Source organism: Glycine max, chromosome 11 (assembly GCF_000004515.6).
Source record: "Glycine max cultivar Williams 82 chromosome 11, Glycine_max_v4.0, whole genome shotgun sequence".
In the NCBI taxonomy this organism is placed as follows: Eukaryota; Viridiplantae; Streptophyta; class Magnoliopsida; order Fabales; family Fabaceae; genus Glycine; species Glycine max.
Genome location: NC_038247.2, coordinates 11,227,194 through 11,237,130, shown reverse-complemented (window position 1 = coordinate 11,237,130; position 9,937 = coordinate 11,227,194).

Below are 9,937 nucleotides of genomic sequence, written 5' to 3'. Positions count from 1 at the left end.
AAAGAAAGGGAGAATGGAGTTTCTCTGCCTCGCATGTTTCATAAGTCATAACTATGAAGCATGAACAGTTCAAGGAATGAACCATGTCTGTGTTGTGCGAGTATGGAATGTGTCAGCTGTCAACCATGTTCATGTCTTTGTTCGACACGCAAGGATTGTGTCAAAAACAAGTCCATGTCATGTCATTATTTTTTCATCAATTCCTTCGCCCCCAAAAAGTAAGGTTGTGTTTGGTTTAGGGTGAGAGAAGTATGAGAGAAATTTTGTAATTTTTATGTGAAATTCATATATTTTACACTCTATTTTAATTCAAAAGTTTATTTTTTATTTTCATCATCTCTATTTCCATCCTCTAAACTATATACATCCTAAAATATTTTCATCTATCTAAAATGATTGCCTTGAAATGGGACCGTCACCTCTCCATGTGCTGTGACGCGAAGCGTTTAAAATAGTTGGATTTCCTCAAGTAGCGTCAATCATAAATCAATCATTGTGATGATAGTTAATTTTATTAGCAAGAATTGTTTCAGCTGTCGACTTCAACCCATGGCCCCCCTCTTTTCTAGTTTCTAGTAAAATTATTATAAATCAGCAAAATCCTAACAAATGTCTTCAAATATTTGATAGAGATTTAAAAATACAAAATATTCAAAAAAAATATCTTGAGTTTGTAATTATTAAATATTATAATATTCATGGAAAATAACTTTTAAAGCTTTTAATACATTAAAAAATGGTTTTTTTACTACCTAGGTAGTGTCTTTTGAATACTGGATTTGATAAATAAATTTCGTATTTGTATACCTAAAATGTCAGTAGTTGAACTTTGTTGGTACGGAGGCAAACATGCAGGGGTTCTTTTACTTGTTTTTCTCTCACGATTCAAAAGTAAAGGTAGTTGAAGTCACCAATTGGTTTTCCTAGAAGCATGGAAGGGGAGTACGACCAAGTTGAATTGCCTACGCAAAAGCAGAACAGGCTCCATTTGGGTTCATCAAGCGACCTAATATTGAATTGCTAATCATACAGTCTATAGCACATTTTGTAGGTACGAATTTCCCTATTGGCTAGTAGGGGCTTGACCACGTCCCAAGGTTTTTTTTATCCATTTACCGCTTCTCTCTCCATAATATTTTCAAATTACACTACTTTACATTTTATTTCTCAAAATATGAGTTTTGAGCTTTGAAAAGCCAGAATTTGTCATCCCGACTTAAAGTTGGTTTTTTTTTTTAATTTAAATTTAAATTTTATTTTATTTTAAAATTTATGTTTTAATTTAAATTATTAAAATAATTTAAATTTGTTTAAGAAATTAATGTTATTAAGTATAATTATTTTTCTTATATTATTTAATTTATACAAGACTCAGTTAATAATAGACTTTGTTTCATAATATTTAATTTATAAAATATATTTTTAAGTTAACATTTTAATCTTTTTTTTAAATCTGAATTTTTTTTAGTATTATTTTTGCTTTAATAAAAAAATTAAAAATTTTAGTATTATTATTGTACTAAATATAATTTATTTGTTTATGTTATTAATTTTTTTAAAAATGATAATATTTTTTGTTTAACAATTTATTTATAGAAAAACATTACATTGTAAATAAAATACTTAAACAATAACATTTGTCTAAGAAAAAACTAAAGGTGAAGACATATAATGTAATGCTCTTCTATAAATAAATTGTTAAACAAAAAGTATTATCATTTCAAAAAAAAATTAATGATATAAACAAACAAATTATATTTAGTACAATAATAATATTAAAAGTTTTAATTTTTTATTAAAGCAAAAATAATATTAAAGAAATCCAGACTTTTTAAAAAAAAATTAAAATGTTAACTTAAAAAAATCTTGTATAAATTAAATATTATCAAACAAAGTCTATTATCAACTAAATCTTGTATAAATTAAATAGACAAAATTGCATTTTTGGTCCCCCAGTTTATCTCTAGTTTCGAATTTGGTCTCCAAATAATTTAATTCACAAATTTGATCTCCCTATCTTGTAAAATTATGCAACGTTGGTCCTCCAGGTCACAATTGGATGTTGACTGTCACGTGTCACGTTCTTATTGGATGATGACTATCACATGTTATGTTTTGATTGGATGTCAATTCCATGAAAGATCAAATGAATTGTTATTTTTATTGACCAATCAGAACATGACACGTGGTTAACGGTCAACGTCCCAATTGTGGTGTAGCTTGGGGAATCAACATTGCATGATTTTACAAAATAGGGAACCAAATTTGTGAATTAAATTACTAGAAAATCAAATTCAAGACCAGAGAGATAAAATGAGAGATCAAATTTACAATTTTATCAATTAAATAATATAAGAAAAATAATTATACTTAATAACATCAATTTCTTAAACAAATTTAAATTATTTTAATAATTTAAATTAAAACATAAATTAAAAAAAATTAAAACCAACGTTAGAAGTCGGGGTAGCAAATCCCGACTTCTCAAAGAAGCTTAAAACTCATATTTTGGGAAATAAAATACAAAGTAACTCACTTTGGTAATACTATGGAAAGAGAGGGTGTAAATGGGTTAAAAAAAACCACGTCCCAAATATCTTCAATAAAAAGAGAAAAATTTGGTAGACATCAAACTCTTTTCAACTCAGTAAGGAGAGAAAAAGAAAAAAAAAATTGTAAAAATGATTGATAATACGATATAATAAAAAGAGATTAAGAAAAAACAGTAAGTATTGATGGAGTTCATTTTATATAAATTATAACCTTAGATAATTCTATTTAAATTAGATAAGATTAATATAAGCAACAAAATTATTTCTTCGAGTATTTAACTATGATGGAGTTTGTGATATATAATAGTTTTTTAAACTTATTTGTTGAAATAAGTGTTTATTTTAATAAAATAAGTATTTTTTTTGTTTTTTTAATATGTGTTTAAACTGTTTCTAGTTAGAAAAAATATTTTGTATTTATTTTAAGAAGTAAATTGTGTTTATTTCTTAAAAAAAATATTTTTTTTAAGTTTAAACAAAGTCACCCATTAGTACATTGAAAAAGGGGTATAAATTGTTGGAAATTCAGAATGGCCTAGCACTAGGAGTTTCTTTCTCTCACTCCTATCATTGTGGCCCTCATGCACTTTTTCATTACTCCCAAACATAATTAGAGTGCTTTTAGTTTATGTCAAATCATTTTGCAAGGTATGTAACTCAATGATGCTACGCCTCATCCATCAATTCACCATTTCATGTACAACAATAACATACCAGGTTGGCTTTTAAAGAAAGCTTTTGTGATAAATTTTATTGAGTTTTGGGTAGATGTATCCGTACTTCATTCCAAGTAATCATGCTACTAAATAAGCGCTGTAACAAATTTTATTGAGTCTTGGTTTTGGATATCGAAGGCCATTTTTTGAATTAATGTAGTGTAATAAAGAAGCGGTTTGAAAAAATTTCTTCATTTCTTTCTTATTTCTTCACAATTAAACCCTCCCTAAAAGAAATTCCAATCTCAAGCTACAAATATCTATTCTTTATGTTGCTACACATAAAGACTTAATTATCTAATTCATCTAGATTAAGAAAAATAATTTAATTGATAACAATAAATTTTTTAAATTTATAATTTTTTTCAAAATTATCTTTGTCATTAATATTTTTTTCTCTTCTAATTGTTTGTTAATATATAATCTTTCATCTGTTGGTTAGGGATAATTTTAGTCTCAAAATAATTAATACAAAAAATATTATAAATAGAGTCTTATAAAAAAAATAAATATCAATTTAAACTTGAGTTTTTATAGATAAGAGTTGAGATATGATAATAAACAAATTATGGTTGTTGAGGAAAATGAAGAAACACTTCAATGAATGGAGCATGTACTAAGTTGCCCAAAATGTTGGAATTTGAATAATCTGAGCATACATTATAATAACACATCTTATATCTGGATTCTGTCAATGCATAAAGTTCAATTTAATGTTGTTACCTATGCTCTGACATCTAACTTAATGGATGCAAATATTTTCCCCTTTCCTACATGTGATGCTAGCCCATTTGAAATGATCACAGAGCCGTGCAGGTGCTATCTTTGGGGAAGAAATTAGGGTTTATAAAATAAAATAATAATAGCAGTGGATATGAATACATGATTTCCCTTCATCAATTAGGCACTTATGGCTTAGTGAATAAAAGATTTGATCGCCTATTAGCGCAAGCCAGAAGGCAACTCTTGGTGGGCAGAAGTCTAAGAAAGCATGTTTTGAAAAGAAAAAAAAAATCTCTTTTCAAAAGTGAAAATCCACTTAAAGATGTGCTCTGAGATATATTTTGCAAATGAAAATTTACCTTATAGATTTGCCCTCAGATACAAACTGGATAATTTTTTAAGCTAGGAATAATCATTTATCATTAGGGATCTCTAAACTTAATGTTTGTTTTCTTGAATTTTACTTAAAGAATTATGATTGTTAATTTATAAAGTTTAATTACCTAAAAAATTAGAATTAAAATAATTTAGAAAATCTGGTAGACAGGGTAAGAAAATCCATATTAGAAATTTTAGGAGAAAGAGAATCAAAATTAATCTCAGTGATTTTGAACTTAATTCATCTCAAATTTTATCCCCTACTTATTTTTTTGCTTTCTAAAAAAACAAAACAAAACCTTCATTTTTTAAATAATTTTAACTACTCTTTTCTTCAATCAAACAAAATACATAACTAATGAGATTGAGTCTACTTTTTTAAATTTTTAATTTGATTCATCTCACAATATAACAAACCAAGATATAAATCTGCATTGAGAAAAATGCTCACATATTTAGTGTGCATTAGTGCTTTAAATAAGATTGTCTCTCAAAAAATATACCTATAGTAAAAAAAAAAAAAACAAATGCATATAATTCTTTATAATTCATATTAGAATAGCGACTGAAAATTGTAAATTGCCAGTTGATTCCAGAGAATGGTTTTAAGTTCTCACCATTAATTACTTTAAGAAGTATTACCTACAATATGTAGTACACTTGTTAAGTTCTCATCATCCAATATGAATCAGTTATACTTTTATCCGAATATTAATTATTGGTTTACTTTTAAAAGCATTGGTACAAACTAATAAATACAATTATTTTCTACATTGAAACATATCATATAGCTCGTATTGTTGATGGATAAAATCCTTCATAAAGTACGTTTTAAAACTTTAATTTAATGATTTAGTAATTGCTTATAATAAAATATATTAAAGATTCCGTTTAGTCATATAACATTTTAAACATAATATGTTAATATAGAATGGTTTATAACTTCCATCCATTCTTATATGATTTGTAATTATTTTTTAAGAAAATAGTCAGATTTTTATAAGTGGAAGTCTTTTTATTCGAGTTTTCTGGAAGCAGCTATGTGTGTGTTCTTCGTAAGGCCGTCCATATCCTATATATATATATATATATATATATTCAAAAGAAAAGTTGTTATGCTCTCTTCAAAGTGATGACATTAACTTTTCATTTTATCACTGATATATCCCATCATCATTAATCTAAACTCAAGAGGCTTTACCTTCAATTTATGGACACGTGTTTTGTAACTTGCCATATTGTATGTCTTTTAGCATCCATCATACACAAAAAAAATCTTGCAATCTTCGAAAACGGTTGAATGCATACCTAATCAACTATCTATTACGGGTGTCGCTTTCAAAAAGCCCTACTTTACCTTTAAAGTTCTTTATCATCAAAATTAATATTTTAAAAAAAAATTATAGTAGTAATATTTCTTAAGAAAAAAAATATTATCAACACACTTTAAGTTTTAACACATTCTCTTCAAATATATTTACTATTATTAATTAAAATTTATTAGAAATTATAACTGTATAAAGTATAAAGATTATTAAAATAAATTTGTCAAATTTTTCCGTACATGAAAAAAATCAAACCCTATCAACATACTTGTTATTATTCGTGTCCTTGAACCTTCCCTTATTTATTTCATTCTATCGTTTTCCATTATTTTGTAATCTATCTTAACCAAAACATATTGATATATTTATGACAAATGTTTGAATAGTGGAAGTTTCTAGATCAATGTTGTTTTGGCGCGCCGACCACGTACCTATTAAACGTTACAGAATTTGACACTTTGCACACTTCAGATATCAAAGACGAATGTTACTCAACCACAAGTGAGTAGTGACCAACACTCAGTATTATTATATGAAACAGCGATTTATAGTCTTTATTTTTTTTTTCTTCCCTTCCATATTCAGCATGCATGATTACATTTCTTGCCTTCCATATTCGGCATCTGGTTTCACTGTCTTTTTTTTTTATTCATGCTTTATTTTAGTATGTACTTAGTTTATAAATGTATCATGTCATAGCTTTAGGAAGAAAAAAAAACTTGATGTTAACAACTAAAATGTGTTTTTCCTTCTACTTTCCACACTCATCACCAAAATTTATTTATTTTGTGAGTACATTTTAAAGTGTTTTATCAAACACCAGTTAGGAATAGGGGGTGCATGGTTTCAATTTATAAAAAGTTAAACCAAATTAATTTTTAAAATTGAGCCATTTCATTTATAAAAAATAGTTTGTCTAAGCCATTTGAAAAAAGTTTTAAAATCGATTTTGAAAGCAATTTTTGAAAGAAAATAAAACTTTTTTTAGTTATAAAAATAACAAATTTAAGCAAGTTTTAAATCCTTGAGTTTTACAAAATTAAAATTTAAGAGCACTTGTTAACTGATTTTGGCTGGTTTCAACTGAAACTAATGCATTACTACCTAGCAAAATAGAATGTTCCATTTCCACAATCTATATATCTATCTGAAACTAGTATTTTTATTTATTTTTTTACAGAATCTGAAACTAGTATTTTAGTTCCTATATTATACATAAGAAAGATAGTTAAAATAATTTAATTTTTATTAATCTCAAATAAAAATAAAATTATTCCTAAAATGTCCTTCATTAAAATTTGATATCATAAATAAAATAAAGTTACAATTAAATGAATGGCATTTTAGGAATGATATCATTAAATATGAGTTAAATTAATTAAATCAATTTATATTTGAATCTAAGATATAAATATTTTTTTCCAATATATGAGTATAACTGTAAAAAAAAGGGAGTACTAGTTTAAGCTAAAGAAAAATTATTGAGTATTATAATTTAATTAATTTATTTATCCGTAATTGGGATTATTTAATGACTTTCATAAGTTTTTTATTTTTTGAAACTTGATATTAAATGGGATTCAAATGTCGATAGTTCCAACTTCCAAACCAAAATACAGACTAGAGGTAAAATTGAGATAGATACATAAAATTTTAGGTTTGTTTCATTTTATTATCATTGCAAATGAAAAAACCAAAATGGCATCCTAAAAACTACTTCCTTCCATTATAATTGATGTGTAAAAACAAAAATTATCTTAAAACAATTATTATTTTAGTTTTTAATGTAACATTAATTATATGTATTAATTTATATTTCTTATAATATTAATGATGAAAAATAATTATAAATAAATCAATGATGATATAAAATTAATTTAATAAAAATATCATTCTCATTTATCTATTTTTACTTTTTTTTATTTATGTAAAAAAATCTAAGACGATTATTGTTTTATAAAAGAGAGATTAATATTTAAATTTTTATTAAAAAATATGTTTATATTTAATGTTGGATCATGTTTCAAACTAAATTATTTTAAAAGAAAAAAAAAAACAAGTGGAATGGAAAAAGCCAGCAAGGACAAATTCAAAATGCTGATATGATATCTACCGTCCCAGAGAGTTCACCTACTATTTGTGAACACAACAAAATGAGTAAACAATCATGCAAGAGCAATGATCCAGTGCTGCTAGCCCCACATGCAACCCCTCCCTGATTCGTTGACTCGCCGCCGTAGCCACCAGTTACGGCTCCGTTACGGCGGCGGATACGGAACGCGTGGATCGCCGTCGTAATTAGTAACAACGATTTTTCGTTCTTTTTTTCAGGACACTGTTCGAACTTAATAATAATATTAGTGCGATAAGCTTAGGCAAGTGGGTCCCACTTGATGACGTCATCCTGTGGACCCCGACCCGAATTGCATAGTTCGAGAGGTTGACCTTTTTTTGAATTAAAGAAATATATTTTTGGAGAGAACAAGACATGTTTTTCGTCAAAGCGTTGTTGAAACAACGTGATTTATGTGCCACCGGCGGGATTCAGCAAACGACAAAGATATGTAATGTTGCGAACCAGCTCGCATCATAGAAGCCATTGCCACCTAATATTCAAATTTTATTTTAAAAACAATTTTAATATTAAAGCATTTTAAATAAGTTAAAGAAACTATTCTTTTAATATATGATAAGAAATTCAAAGTTATATACTATAATCAAACAAATTTAAGTGTCCAGTATATCCATGTACCAAAAAAAAATTAAGTCTTTAAGTAAATTAATGGATCTAAATAACTGCTATATTGTCATTATAAGTTAATTTATATATAATTGTTATTTACTTAAATAAACTGTTTCATTTTAAATTTAAAAGATTCTCAATAAACTGAAACTTGACTTTTTCAACAAATTAAAACAATTTTGACTTAACTTTTCTAGTAAATAAATTTATCTGATTTGAGTTGAATGTGAAGTTGTAGACTCTTAATGAATAATTCAACTTATTTCACTCTTACATCGGTTATATATATATATATATATATTGTAAAAAAACGTGCCATTATAAAATGATATTTATTAATTTTAAATTATGGATTAATATTTTATTTTAAATGAATTTGATTTAATTTATTCAATGTATTCATTAATAAAAAATTCAAATAATAATTTTTAATTTTTAAATGTTTTTTTACGTCAAAATTTAATATTTATGTTTAACACATGAAAATCATGAGTTTTTTTTTAAGGAAAAAACATTTATTATATTACAAATGGAAAAGTATAATATTTTTTTCAAAAAAAAATTATTATTTCTAAATGCTTTAAAGTTTAAAATTAACATGCAAGAGCATCCACGATGCATGTTTGCTTGAATAATTTTTTTATCTGATTGTTGTGACCCTTACAATATTACATAAATTTAAGTACTTTATATAAATATCTACTTCATGACTTTAATATTAAAGTTGTTAAAATGGATGTTTAACCCAATTTTATAGGCCTTATGTTAATTTTTCCTATTTATATCTTGAGAAATCATTTTTTTTATTCTTAACCAAATTTTAAATAACAGTACTTATATAAACAATGCTAAGTCATATGCTCCAATAATAAATTTTGTTATACAATATTAGTCAACTTTAAAGCAACCTTAGTAAACAATTAGAAATAACTTAGCATTTAGCCTAAAAAAGGGGTTAGACTTAATATCAATAAATTTAAGGTCTATTAACAATAACATTAGTTAAAGAATCAATAAATAGAAAGTTTTTATTGAAAGATTATATTTTTTTTAAAGAAATTGAATGATTATATTAAAAATCACAGAAAAGGGTATTGTTACACTTTCTAATTAAAAAAAATTATATTTTTAATTTTTAAATAGCATCTTAAGTATATTGGTTAACATTTTTCATAAGTTTACAAGTATCTTTTTCTTCTTTTTTTTTTTTTGAACTTTTGAAGGTATATAGTTGACGATTCTTTGGTTAACAGACTAATCTGATTAAAGTTCATGCTGTAATGTAAAATTATCTCTACACGGTTTGTGTGGGTGTGGCGTTTGTTTTAGATTTATAGTGAAAAAAATTTCTGTATTGACCAAAAGTAATTATATGGTGAATATATATAACGAATTAGTTATTAACATGACTATATGAGACTTATAAGTTATACTTTTATTAATATTTTAAACGTTATCTTAACTTCTTTTTTTTTTAAAGAAAAACGTTACCTTAACTTA